Here is a 15,617-nt window from a genome sequence, read left to right as displayed (position 1 = left end):
GAAAGATGTACATACAGTGGATGTGATACAAGAGAAGAATCTTGAGCTTATGGAACCCATATCTCTAATGCTGGACTGTAAGCATCCCTGTTGTTCGTTCCTAACATAGCCACTATCTCTATCTTCCAAGTCTGTCCACTCTACAAATAGGTTGGAAAATAGAAACTCAGCATCTCTGCTTATAAGACATGTTGAAATGGGAGGGACCCAAAGAGAATTGTCTCTCAATAGAAATATTCATTCATTAGACAAATATCTTATGAGTACCTCATATATGCCCCAGATATGAATATCAAGAAATTGTAACAAGGTAAAAATAGGCTTTCTTCCAAAATCTCACTGAGAAATAAATGAAATGATTAGGAACATTTGTATGTCATATTAGCAATTGTTATGAACCTTTCCTAATGTGACACTGATTATTTTCTCTGTTTAATTTTATCCTCTGTTTTTGTTTCCTTGGCTGCAAAAGCAAATACCGTGAAATGGGTTGCCTTAAACAATTGAAATTTATTAGCTCACAGTTTTGAAGCTAGGAAAAATTCCAAATCAAGGCGATGATTTCCTCCCAAAGACTGACATTCTTGGCTCCTGGTGATCTTTGGTCCTGAGCTCCTCTGTCAAGTGGAATGCACATGATGCCCTCTCCTGGCCTCTTCCTTCTCTTCCAGTTTCCATTGATGCTCAGTTTCTTGCTTTTAATGGCTTTCTCTCTATGTATCTGAGTTTTATTCTGCTTATATAAGGGACTCCAGTAATAAGATTGAGATCCATCTTAATTGAGGTGGGCTGTACCTAAACTGAAGTAACTTTACTGAAAGGTCCTACTTATAATGGGTCCAAACCCATAGGAATGAATTCAGTTGAAGAACATGTTTATTTTCTGGGGTACATGCACTTCCAAACCATTATTCCCTTTGTATTATATTTTCATTGGTGATTGTCCTCTTGCCTTAAATCATATAGTTCCATATGTATTATAATGTAATAAGATGAGAAAATTTTATTTTACTCTTTGCTTTTAACAAGCACACAACATTAGAAAATGCCACACAATTTAATCTACAACAATCATCGTTAGCAAGTAAGCGGTATAAATACAGCTATATATTTCACTTTAATAGTGTTGATTTGGACCTGGGATTTATCAAATATTTGATGAATATTTTTTACTTATATATGAAAAAAAAATTACTGTTACTGTTAGATGAAATAGTGAGAGAAACCCAGGCAATCCAACTCTTTCTACGTTTCAGTAGAGATGTGAATCTATTTGCTACTACCACGTATACTATTATTAATTATAAATTAAATTGTAAAAAAAAAGGCTTATAAAGTATTGCAAATGCTTTCACATTCAATGTGCTGCATGTTTTCACTTGCAATTGAAGACTGCGTTTTTACTCTGAATTAAGAAAAGAATAGCCCTAAATCAAGTACAAAGTACAAAGCATCACAATACAAATTATCAGCAAAACAATGAAAAATTGCCACTTCTACATTGATATCATCCCTTTGACTTGGTAAAACAGGTGATTTGAACTCTAATTTGACTATCTCTGGGATCTCTACTTAGTGGATTTGATTGGTAGGACCAGTTGTTTAAGGGAGTGTGATTGCGCTTCAGGAAAACGTTTTGTCATTCCCTTGGTGATATTATCAGTGTTTCAAAAGGTAAAAAGCAGTTGCTTTAGGCAGCATCTATCTAGGCTAGTCTCTTTTCTTAAAAAAGTTTTTCAGGAAGTGAATTAATGTAATAGTTTTTACAGTCTGTATAGTATAAAATAGATTCAGATTAAGCTAGCAGACTTGTTATTTGACAGTTTATAAAATATTTTAGTATCATTTTGGCAGTAGCAATTTGGATGTTGGCAAATGTACACATTGCTTGTAGTTTCAAAACCTTGTAATGAGTATTTTCCACTGTAATAGCAAAGAACTGAAATTTGGATCAACCACTTAGACTTGTGAACTCTGACATGCATGGTAACAATGTCTTTGTGAAAGAATTTTGTCAAGTATTGGAGCTCCTACTAATAGCACATCCATCTTTCTGCACACCATAAATCTTAAGAAAATTTCTATTACTCTGCAATTTGTCTGGCTTATGCTATTTATTAGCCATTTTATTCTGCTGCTTTAAGAAGTAATGTGATGTTCATTTTATTGCTGGTTCAATAAATTGTTAATTATAATGCAGTGATTGCTGCTGACGTGATTTAAAAGCCACATTAGCACTATAGCATTAAGTTTTAACTATTTTACCCTTCAATTCCCTGTTTATACAACAGTAAAAGGAAAATAGCCTTAGACTCATTTTAAAAATGAAGTACTTATATCTATTGATCACATGACAGATTAGAAACTTTTTTTTAATAAAGGTTACACTTTTGTCTTGATAAAGAGGGAAAAATGGATGAATAATATGCAATTGAACACAAAAATAATAGCATATGATTCAAAAGCAGTTTGATTGCAAATGAAGTTAGCTACGTTATATCTATGTGTTAATATTATAGTCTTTGTATGAACTGTTAAACAGAAAGTCATGCACGTTATGCTAATTTTGTAAGAATTTTGCTTCTAAAACAAACAAACAAAAAGGCTAGTAAAAATGCAGTAGAATTGGTTAGAATGCTCACCTTTCATTCAGGAAACCTAGGTTCGATTCCCGGATCATACACCTCCCCCACCCCACCCCCCTAAAAAAATGCAGTAGAATTGACTTTTGAAGAATATTTTCAATTTTGTACTCCAAGTGGTCAACCATGGATCAACATATTTCTTTTCAGGCTCAAATAAACCTAGAACTTTTCTCTCTTGCCTAAAACACACGAATACAAGATTCATACTGTATAAACTTGGAAATACTTTAAATCATACTCTTCCAAACATGGGCATTAAGGACATTCCCTGCATCTTGCATATTAGTAGTTAATTATGTGCCATCCAATATAGTTTCAGATTATAAATTCTATCTTCTCATCTAAAATGTAAACTCAGCAAAGTTCAGGATTCTGTTCATACTTATTTCTCCCCCATCAGAATGGTATATAATATAAGCTCCTCAAATAAATTACATAAATTTATTTAAATTATATAATAAATTATTATATACCCCCATCAGGAATATAATAAAAGCTCTTCAAATCAATTTTGATTGGCTCCAGAACTTTTTTCTAATGTTCTGACTGTAGGTTTTTGAATGTTGTGTGAACTATGATGTGTGGATTATGTTATAGTGGTAAATACAGTGGGGGAGACATACCTATTCATGCCAATGAAAAGGCTTTACACTCTATGAATTCTGGAATTCAGATTTCAAAACAGGGAAAGGAACAAGGGGTTGGCTGATTTGGGTTATCTTTCTGATTCCTCCAGGCACTGTATGAATTTAGGCAGTTTGATTAATTGTTTCGTTTCAACACTTGTGATATCTTTATTGAAGACACACATGTTGAGATGCTACCACATGCTGGGCACTCCATGATGTCCTAGCAGTGAATTGCAGATACCTTATACTGTTTACCTTCTAGTAGGAGTTAGGGAAGTAGATAGCTAGATTCTACTTCCTAGTCATAAACCACTGATGAACTTATAAATCATTTTTAAATTTCTGTGGCATTTGGGTTTCTTCCTTTTTATTACCTGTCTTATAAAAAAGAATATACTACCATTTGAATGAAAACTGCATGTACGTATTTAAGTGTAGAATTGGGTAATTCACTGGCTATTTAATGGTACCATGTAATAGAGCTAAAACAAAAGGCATTTGAAGCCATTTAGCTCATAATTTTACTTAATCAGGGTTATTTGAGAAGATTTCAAATCATAACAGCCCTTTTGGCCCCACTCCCAAAATGATTCAATAGCTTAAGATGGGAAACTCGATTATGTGTTTTCCTAACACTCTGTAAAAACACTTGGTCTTGCTCACCTCTCTACACAGAGAAACTGAGGCCCAGATTAGCCCCGTTCTGTTCCCCATGTGTTAAGGCCTTTCCCATCTGCGCTTGTAGATCTCCCTGCCTGGAATGTTCTTCCTTCAGCTTGTCCCATAGTTGGCTCCTCCTCCCTCAGATCTCAGCTTAGATGTCACTTCCCCAGAGAGGCACCCTTGAAAGTGCCCCCTTTCTATTTACTATTCCTTATAAATTTACCCATATCTCTGATCATCTTGGTTAACTACCTGTTTGTCTCTCCCCTACTGCACCATAAATTGTATAGAGCAGGTTCCTTGACTCTATTTTTCATTATTACATACCCAGTGTTTAGCACACTGCCCAGAAATGGCAGGTATGTGTTTGTTGAATAAATGGGTGGATGGATGAATAAATAAAGGAATGCTTTGTTCAAGGTCAGATTATTAGTTAGTGATACAGATAAAACTATAGCCTTGCTCTTCTCATCAGCAATGCCATGATTCTTGCAATATACAATTGTTTTATTACAGTGGATATGCTTTTTTTAATTCGTGGCTTAGTGAGAAACAAGAACTCAGTTACTTTATCTATTATTTTAATTTAGTCTATATTTTAAATTGTCATTTTTTCCTGAATTATTCATATTATTTCTCCCAATTTCTCTTTACTTATGATAAGAAAATTGAATTTGTCCATATACAGAATAGGTTTGGGCTCTGATTAAGTATTTCTGTTTATATATAACTAATAATGAAAAAAGTAATCTCTCATTTATTTTTTAACTTTTAGTCTGTCTATGATCATGATTATGCATGTGGGACTTGCATATACATAGAGCAATGAGTGCTTGTTCCTATCTCTTTCTTTAAAACAAGAAACTCCAAAGCTGCTTATGGATTTACAAAGTGGAGTGGAATTTCTTTCTCTATCGTGCATTATACTTCATAAAAAACAATCTCTCTGGAGATCCTGAAAATTCTATATTACATCAATGTATATTCAATGTTAAAATTTCTTTTTGAATCATTCATTCTGAAAAGTCAATCATTCATCTGGTAGCTTGAATCTCTATACTGACATGAGAAACCTTTTCTAGTTGCTTCTTTAATAATGTCAATTTTTAATTCTGTTTTTCTACCAATACTCAGGTTTTCCTGTTTATGATATAAGAATTGGTTAAGGTAAAATATTGGGGAAAGGAGACAAGAAGAAGAGGTGAAAGAAAAAAAGTAGAATTTCTACTCCATCCCTTGTTCACAAAATGAATAAGAGTTTTAGAATTAGTTTAATTTTTATGGTCCCATTTAACCTGACTATTATGCACCCAGATCATGCAGCTAGCACAACGTAAAAACAGATCTCCAGGGTCAATATGTATTAAAATTACAGCCATTTAATTCCCAAACTGAAAATAGTAACATAATGCAAACAAGCAAGAACACTACACAATTGTCTCATATATGTCATTCTTCTAAGGTGTTTGGCTTATATTAAGGAAAAACGGCTTAAATGCCCAGAAATCTACATAGACTCTTCTTTGGGTTTATTAACACTGTTCAGGGGTTTTTAGCTGTAATGACTTATTTCAGACTGATTTAATCAGAATCCCCAGTTAATTCTAATAGTCAATTAGGATTGAAAATCACTGACCTACTAATATTTTAAGACACCATTTTATAGATTATCAGGTGTTATGTATCCCAGAAAGGCCATGTTCTTTTAATCCATTCCTGTGGGTACAGACCTGTTGTAGGTGGAACCTTTTGATTAGGTTGTTTCAATTGAGATATGCCCCACCCGACTCAAGGTGGGTCTTAATCCTTTAACTGGAGTCCTTTATGAGAGGATAAAGGACAGAAAAAACAGAGAGAGAAAAAGCCCTGGAGATGTTAAGAAAGGACCATAGAAGCTTAGAGAGGAGGCCACTGGAACCAGGAGCTGAAAGTAGCGGAACACCGGGAGAGAAGGATTAGCAGATTCCAGCCATATGCCTTTCTATCTGACAGAGGAACCCTGGATGCCAGTGGCCTTTCTTCAGAGAAGGTATCATTCTGCTGATTCCTTAATTAGGACATTTCCTTGGCCTTAGAACTTTAAATTTGTAAATTAATAAGTCCCCATTGTAAAAGCCAACTCATTTCTGATATATTGCATTCTTGCAGCTTTAGCAAACCAAAACACCAGGTTAGAGCCTATGTTTTTCTCTGATATATAAAAGATATCAGAGAATCTTTGAGGGAGTGTGACTCATGATAAGTCCTAAGTGGTTAGAAACCATCAAAGGAGCTATTTTCCAAGAAGTTTCAAAGAATGTTTAACTTCAGGAATGGGATATCTGCATGTTAATATAAACCCTGATCAAAATAAATCCCTTTGAAATTATCTTGTGGAAGATAATGTTTGTTATTCATTAATAGATGCTCCCAAATTTCTATGAACCAGCTTTGTTTTATTTTTTCTACCTTGTCTTTTCCCTATTACAGGCCATGACTGCAGGGGACAAGTGGGTGTGTCTCAAAACTACAGCCATAGTCCTATTGCTGTTTACTTGTTTCTGAACACAGGATTCATCAGACTTCTATTTTTTCTATATTCTGACTTTAACTCCTATTTTTCTGATTATACATTCATCTCCTCTTTTAGAAATGAGATGTATTACTGATGCCTGAGGATGTTTCTGATCCCCAAGTTCCTTCTTTAAGTGTATTACGCTACATCTCCTTCAAATACATTTACATTATTTGTAACTATTTAAGATGAATACTTCATAGGCTTTTATCTGGCCTTCAGAAGCCAACACCTTAGCAGAAACAGTTTGCTTTTGTCAGTATTATCATGTTCAAATTAGAATTAGGACCATATCAAGGATAGATCAGGAAATATTGACCCTAGATACATTATTGGCCTTAACGTCTTATCCAATGGAAGTGCTACTTCTTAGAATTATCATTTTGTTTTGCCTTATAGTTGATTGTGTCAGTTTCTCCTACTAGGCTGCCATCTTAAAAGCATTCCTTGTGCATTATTTTCCATAGTTCAACTGGAAGATTTATTTAACCATGAAAGTGATCTGCATTCCAAATTTTGGTTATGTTGAAAATTACTATGTTACACTGAGAATTATTTTTTTCTCTTCAACTCTGTCTGTCATTGATGCATATGATCAGAACCTGACTGAAACATTTCTTGGTTCATGTATTTACCTGGCAATTGAATTATACCAGGAAGCTTATTTATTCACCTATTCTTATGACATTTTCACTGGATGTCTCATGACATCTCAACTTTAATGCGCTCGACCCTGAAACTTCGCATTTTAAACCTCCCTGTCTTAAATCTGTTCCTCTATCTCTACATCCCTAAATAGTATCAACATTTTTTCAATTGCTCAAGCTGAACTGTAACATACTGAATTTTTCCCTCGCACCTTATATTCAATTTATCACATGGTCCTAGTTATTTTACTTCCAAGATATAGCTAAATTGCTGCCACATTTGTTCATTTCCATTTCTATAACTTTGTTTTACTTTTCTTTGACCCCTGCATTCATAACTCATTTTTCTTTATAGTAACAACATTGATGTCCTAAGGTCATAAATCAGCTTATGGTACTACAATGTTATGTATAAACTAGCCTCTGATTTCATTGCTCACTTCATCTTGAGTCATTAACCTCCATGCTCATTGCACTTTGAAAACACTGTTCTCTCATCAGTTCTGGAAACATATTGAGATGTTTACCAGTGTAGGGCCCTAGCCAGTGTTGTGTTCACTGCTTAAACTATTTCCCCATTGCTCTTAGTATTCTATCTGGTATCATTCATTATTACAGTTTTGACTAATCTATACAAAATGGATTAAAGGGGGGACAAGTTGTAGAAAAGAGACAATGGTTTTCTGGTTAAGGGTGGTTTAGCACAAATGAAAATAACTCAGCAGATTCAGAAAAAAAAAATCTAAAGCTAACAGCTGATAGAACTTGCTAATAATTTAGAAGTTGGAGGAAACAGAAAGAAATATTTAAGTCACGATTCCTAAATTTTTGGTGGCAGTAATTGATAGCATTCACTGAAACTGGAAAGCCTGAAGGAAATGATTTAGGTCATGTTAATGGAATAGAGAAGGCAGGAAGGATTTGCAAACTACATGTGGGGAAAGCCAACATTTAGTTTTGATATATTGAATGTGGGAGGTGAGGGTGATGGGGAACTCAAGAATAACTGCCATGTCTATCTTAATAAGATGCTGTATGGTGGAGAAAATACGGAGTTAATGGACAATGGAGGAAGAGCAGATTGTGGGAGTAAATGATCAATCACTCAGGTATGGGAATCTGGAGCTGAGGAAAGAGGTTAGGGTTAGAACTATAGATTTGAGAGTTGTCAGGTTACAGATTATAAAAGAAGCCAAGGAAATAGGCATTATCACCCAAAATGTAAAGAGGTTCAGGACAAAAACAAGAGGAACTAGCAGACAAGTCCTAAAAATACCAAGTCAAAAATTACTAGAATAGTGCCCAGAGAATGTTATATCAAGTGAAAAACAAAAGCAAAAGAAGAAGCATTGAGAGGGATAGACCAATAATGATTATGAAGAGTTCCCTGAAGCAGTTCTACCCCAGATAGGTTTCATCTAATACTGGAGATTAGATGAAAAGGACTGTTCTGTAAAGCATGACTAAAAACATTGCTCTTTATGCGTCAGTGTGTTTCTAAACTTTGTTCTAAGTGGAAATGCCCTACAAATTCTGAATGGCATCCAGATAGAGACATGGTTTGATAAACTTTAGTAACTTATAATATTATTCATACAAATAATTGTTCGATTAAATGAAATGCCTTAAGAATACATACAGGCTCGTTCTGTGCTAGTTTGCATTTTAATACAAATTCTATTTTGCAAGAGATCAATCTAAAGGGGGAAGTATGCAGATAGCAATTAAGGAAAGGTACAATGTAAAAACTTTTGTAACAGAAATATGAGGAAATAGCTGTCCAAGCATTTGGAAGAAAATGCTTAATCTGCCTATGTTAGGGCAAAGGAAGTTTCAGAGAAGTAATGGTTAAGATGGCACACAATATATTGTCATTTATCAATGACACATGCTCTTCTTTGGTTTTAAAGTTCTGTTTCATCTACCTGATATCTCATAATCTTTGATGTAATAAACTCCTTGAGATTATTCTAAAATATATGTCCTCATTTCCTAGAAAATGAGCATGTGAACCCCTTCACAAAATTTTGCATATTCAAAGACTTCTGTAATAATATATTATAAAAATAAATGAAACATTCAACCTGTGGCTATAATTTCTTATGAAATCTCAACGTTAAAGTCCACAACTTTGTTTACAAATGGCACAAAAGAGTTATAATTTGTGATGTTCTCATATTAATTTCTAGAGTCCTTCTCTATTGTTCTAATTTACTCATCATGCTCAGATTAATTTTCCGAAAGGTACACTTTAACTATATCATGACATTTTGTCTTATCTATTTTAACACATGAAGTCTAAAATTATACATTTTACTTTTAAGAGCTCACTTTAATTTCCCCTCCCCTATAATTCTAAAATTATTAAGTGACATATTTTCTAATTCACTACCTCATTCACTGTAATTCATCAAATTGTTGCTGAGTATCTATTCCATGCCAGGCATTGTGCCTCTGTTGGAAATCTGGTAGGAAATGAGACCGAAATTGGCCTTGGATTTAGAGGATACATTTTCTCATAAATGATACATCAACAGTATGTTATTGAGACAACCACAGGAACTGTCTCTTCAAATACCCTGAATTCTCCTGTACTACTCTATGCCTGAAGTAAGTCCTGACCTGGTTTTTCCCATGCCATTTCTCACATGATTTCAAAATCTGAGCCTATTCAAGATCCTTCTCACAACAGTTTAGGATATCTTTGATTAGCCTAGCTGGATGAAGGGCTGCTCTTCTCAAATCCTAGAGCTTTTTACACTATCATATGTTCCTTATCCCAATATTTATAGGGCACATTTATATTTTATATTTTTACCAAAACTTATGATAACATTGTATATGTCTAATATTTTGAGGAGTATGAGTGGTGTTTTAGACTTCAACACAGTAATTATCCCAGGGCTTTACACAGAGATGGAAATGTTTGATTACATTTGTGAAAGCAAGAGAGCCACAACTATGCCATGTTCAAAATCATGATCCATAAAAGTTCCACCAGAAAATAAGTTCTCTGTGGAAAGAGTATGCCATTTGGTTCCATGTTACCTGAAAAAAGTGGCATCGATACTAAGAAAACATGAATGAATAAATGAATAAATAATTTACTTCTTCAAAACCTTCTTCAATGGTATTTCTGCTTACCTAGATTCCATCTGATGATTCTACAGGAAGACTATTTTTCCTTTTGAAAATTCTTGTTCCATTAATGACAACTATTTTTCTGGGTTCTTAAAATAATGCTTCCAAATGATAATTCTTCCTTCTTTCTTCCTTGGCTTATGAAGAGCAGAGGAGTCCAGTGGGTGAAAGTTGTTTATTTCCTGGATTTAATTTAAGCCTGAGGCATAGAAACTCCTGGGCCAGCTGAAATAAATGTAATAAAACACATGAAATAGTCTATGTTAGGGAAAAATTTGGTCATGTGGCTACTCCCCAGGATATTTATATGCCCCCCACTTTCATTCTCTTCATTATATAGGATGAGACATGGAGTGTAAGGAAAGAATCCAGTTATTTCTTAGAGTACTATTATGCTTTCTGTAGAAGATATCAATCATTGTGATAATTGTTATAATTCACCTTTTTACAGTTTATGAAAACAGAAATTATCCTCTTTTCTTGATATGTTCTTCATCGAGAGAGATTGTATTTTTCTCTCTGTTATGTACCCCCATCAGTGAATTGGGCAATTGACATATCTTTCTATAGGAAATTGGTTGGAAGAAACATCTGGGAATTTAGATTGCTATCAGAGTTTCTTCAGTATATAAAACAGGGACAGGGAGTTTCCAAGACTGTTCTGTTATAAAATTCCTGACACTCCCCCGTCTCTTTGCTGAAAGAAAAAAACGTAAGAAGCAAACACCTCGAGAATTACAGCCCTGATGGAGGGATTGGTGTGTGTATCATTGTTCAGTTAGAATAAACTAATTCTTTCACAAGTGGAAATAAATTGTTATCACTTTTGAAAAACCTGTGAAGTTAGACTCACGCTCAGGCTCTAGGAACCCATTCCTGAGGGAAGGAAACAGCATCATTATTTTTCATATGTGTTGTTCTGTCTGAATGTGGACACTTGGCACAAATGAAGAATTGAGGGACAAAGAAAACAAGTATAAGTCTGAAAAGGTAATGATAAAAATAATATATGGCTAAAGATGGTGAAAAACAAAAGGATCTACTTATTCAATAAATACTTATTAGAGACGCTTTATATGGTAGAAGCCCAGGACGAAGATTCCAAAGTTAAATTACCAGGATTCACATTCTGACTCTGCCAGATAATTGAATTATCATGGGCAAATTAATTAACTTGTCTGTACCTCAGTCTTTTCTTTGGTGAAAGGCAATACTACTACCTCACTATTGGGTGTGTGATGAGGATTAAATGAGTGACTGTAAAAAATCTTCCAGAGCTATTGTGTTGCAAGACTCTGTTGCAAGACGAGTGTCTCCATTCGTATTTTATTCTAAGTAGGATAAGGAGCACAGAGAATAAAATGTGAATTGTGATTCCTGGAATTGTAGAGCATGTCAGTCCTACAAGTACTTAGTACAATGCCTGGCATACAATTTTGAGGATTGTGGACAAAGTTTAAATGCTAAAAATAATTTTAAAAATATTATCCTTCTTATATACTATGTGCCAGACAATGTTCTAGGTATCAGAGATACAGTGGTGAGCAAGACAGAAGCAGTTCCTGCTTTCATAGAGCTTATATTTGAGTAAGAAAGACACATATTTAAAAAGTAACATAAAATGATAAAAAATAGACAATAGGGGGGATGGGATGTCTTGAGTATTCATTTTTACCTTTATTCTTATTTTTTGTAGTAAGGAAAATGTTCAAAAATCAATTGTGATGATGACTGGACAACTATATGATGACTTTGTGGACCATTGATTGTACACTTTGGATGGTTATATGATATTGAATATATATCTCAATAACTAAAGAGAGAGGGAAAAAACAACAGTATATAATATAGCAAGTTCTCCAATAGGAACTATGAGAGAAATTAGGATAAGCAGGCTATGATAAACCTGCTAATAAATAATGTTGTTTCCAAGTGCATATTATTCTTTTTTGGGGGGGTCTTATTATGGCTATAATGAGCAAAATGCATAGCAATTTTAGAGCCATAAAAGTATTCCTTCATCCTATTTCTCCTATAAAACTAAGGAAATAAGAACCAAAGATGACTTCCCCAAGATTGCATGTTGGACAGAGGCATACCATTGTTCTTTCCATAGCACCATATACCTAAGGCAAAATAATAACTGATTTTTTATGATCAACATTCATAAGCATATAAAATTGGAACTTTCATAGTGCTTATACTTCACTATATTAGAGGCAAGAAGTTAAAAAGAATTCACAACTTTCTATAACGAAAGTTGCTTTGTTTTAAATGGTGACAGATGAAGGGCCATTCAAAGATATATATGAGTTAAATTAGTCAGGGGATAGATATATATACTTTGATTTCTATGAATTAAATATTACACCCTAAAAAGATGTTAAACCCTTGTAAAAATGCTTTTGGGATGAAGAAGAAAAATCAAAACATTACTTGTTATGAGTAAAACATTAAGAGGAACAACAACTAATACCCTAGAGATGGAGGGATAGTGAGGGAGTGAATCAATATAATGTGTTCCCTACTTATTACTAGTAATAGGAGGCTGAATACTTTGGTTCTTTGATTCTTAGTTATGAAAGAACTATATAAAGGAGAAAATTTTTAATTATTTCTTCTTATGAATGGTAGTAATTTATGCACTTCACTAGCCCAAAGTTAAAGTGGAGAGAAAATGACTACCTTAAATTCCTGGAAGAGAGATCAAAAGGAGAAATGAGAAATTTTTCCTGCATTTTGTTGTGATATGAAGCTGACTTTACAGAGAAAAACAATGATCCTCATACAGTTTAGACATGTTATATTCCTTCTCTGCTTTCAGTGCTTTCTTCACTGCTAACAATGTTGTGATTTTATTTAATGCACAATCCCCTCTTCAAGTCTCATCCCATGCTCTGGGAGGGGTTTACTCCATCCTTAGATCTATTAGTGGACATAGATCTAGATTCCATCAACTAGAACATCCAGTTTCTTTGCCATAGTGGTTGGTATGTAAAGTTATGGGGACAGGACAAAAGCAAATTCAATTTGATGCTCCTAACATTTTTTTAATTGACAAATTTTGTTGATATGGTCACATGAACAAAATTTAATTGTATATTTTGATACATTTTGCTAGTTAGATACACTATTTAACTCACATCCCAATCAAAATGTAGAATCTTTATCATCCAGAAAAATCCATTTGCAGTCAAACCATGCCAAAAATCCTAAAGAAAGAACAAGTTTTCAGAATTCTTTCACTATCAAATATTTCTGCTTTTTCTAGATCTTCATATAGATGGAACTGTATCATAGGCACATTTGGGTCTGGCTTCTTTTACTTAGCAAAATATTTTAAAAATTCATATCTGGTATTGCATGTTTCATCGATTAATTTCATTTTATTGCTAAGTACATACCACAAACTATCTGTTCTGTTGATGGACATTCAGATTTTTCCCTGGTCTGGGTTTTTATAAATAAAGCTGCTATTATGAACATTCTTTTATCTTTTATCTTTTTGAGTACTTGTGCTTTTCTTTATCTTGGGGAAACATGCAGAAGCAGAATTTCTCAGTCATAGGGTCGGTGTATGATTGTTTAATTTTATGAGAAAATGCCAGACCAGTTTCCAAAAGCTTGTATCATTTCACGCTCCCATAAACAATGTGTGAGAGTTCTGGATGCTCCTCAACCTCATCAACATTCCAAGCTGTCACTCTTTATAATTTTAGCCATTCTAGTATACATGTGATGATGACTCATTGAGGTTTTAATTTGCATTTTTCTGATGATTAATGGTGTTCAGCACTTGCACATGTGCTTACTGACCAAATACATATATTCCTTTGTGAATTGCTTGCTCAATTTTTGCCCTTAACAATATTCTTCCTTTTCCTTTCTCCCATCTTTCATTCTATTATACATTTTCCTTTAGATTTGTTATAAACCCCAGAAGATACTGTTATTCTCTTTCAATAGTCAATTAACTTTGAAATAAATTAAGAAAATGAAGGACAAAAGCACCTTGTAATTAAGCCATTAATTTACATTTTCCTTCTGTAGACCCAAGCTTCCATCTCATATTATATTTCTTCTGTCTGAATTACTGCTATTAGCATTTCTTATAGTGTTCATCTGTTGGAGACAAATTATTTCGGTTTTTTGTTGTTATTGCATTTAAGCCTTCTTTATTTCAAGAAGTTTCCTTTTTCAGTATATTTAGATATTTAGATTGATACTTTTTTCTTTCAGAACTTTAAAATTATTCCATTATCATCTAGCTTGTATGTTTATAATGTGAAAAAAAAATCTTTGGTTCTCTTATTTATAACTCGATATGCTTTTTTCTCTAGTTGCTTTTGATACTTTTTTCTTTGCCTTTGCCTTTCAAAAACTTCAGTATGATAGTCCTTAGTGTGTTTTGGGCTGGGGGCGGGGGATTATTCCTGATGTATTAATTAATATTCTTGGATTTGTGGGTTAATAGGTTTCATCAAATTCATTATATTTTCATCCATTATTTCTTTCAAATGTTTTCTTCCTTAATCTCTCTCTCTCTCTCTCTCTCTCTCTCTCTCTCTTTTCTGGTGCTTCAATTATATGAAGTTGCTTCATATTGCTAATTTATTTTTCATTCTCTTTGTTATCTTTTTTCGAATCTGGACAGTTTCTTTTGTCTTGTTTTCAAATGCACTTTTTATTCTCCAGTGCCAAAACTTGATGTTAAACTTATCTAATGACTTGTTCATTACAAATATAGCTTTAAGTTGAAAAATTTCTGTTTTGTTCTTGTTATAGTTTATGCTTCTTTATTAATATTTCTTATTTGTTCTCTTATTATGTTAATGATTAACTTCAAATCCCTGAATATATTGATAAGAGTTGTTTTGCATTCCATTATCTCTGGTATTTCCATCTCAGTTTTTATTGATTGACTTTCCTCTCTTTATTCATGTTAATAACTTTTGATTTGCTGCTGGATATGATAGAGTCCACATTATTATACGTATGGAAAGTGCTGTCTTCCTTAATACAAAGTCAATTTTTAACCAGCATGCAGTTAGTTTTCTTGCAGACAAGACTGATGCTTTTGAGGATTCTTTTTTATTTCTATTATAGTGCATACAGGGTGGTCTTTATTTCAGGGCTAGGTAACCCTGCTTCTAAGATGTGGCATTTTGATGCTCTCTGTTGAATGTCCAGAGTATGTAAGGTCTCTCTCTTGACAGTTAGAATTAATTTTTTCCAAGCCTTTGTGAACTGCAGTAGTTATTCAGCTCATGCATTCCCCACCCCACCCCCTAGCACTTCATTCTCTATTTCTTTTTCTTTTTTTCTACTATTAGTCATA

The 15,617-nt window shown here is 33.7% G+C and overlaps 1 long non-coding RNA gene across 8 annotated transcripts in view; it reads right to left on the bottom strand.

Moving 5' to 3' along the window:
- Positions 1-15,617, bottom strand: part of LOC143677607 (uncharacterized) — a 359,256-nt gene that overhangs the window by 337,292 nt on the left and 6,347 nt on the right. For all 8 annotated transcript variants that reach the window (XR_013172741.1, XR_013172746.1, XR_013172743.1 and 5 more), the window contains exon 2: positions 10,283-10,504. This is a non-coding gene — a long non-coding RNA (uncharacterized LOC143677607). The remainder of the gene's footprint in view (positions 1-10,282; positions 10,505-15,617) is intronic.

Source organism: Tamandua tetradactyla, chromosome 3, assembly GCF_023851605.1.
Source record: "Tamandua tetradactyla isolate mTamTet1 chromosome 3, mTamTet1.pri, whole genome shotgun sequence".
Lineage (NCBI taxonomy): Eukaryota > Metazoa > Chordata > Mammalia > Pilosa > Myrmecophagidae > Tamandua > Tamandua tetradactyla.
Note: the sequence above shows the minus strand (reverse complement) of the source record. Positions and strands in the feature narration are given on the sequence as shown.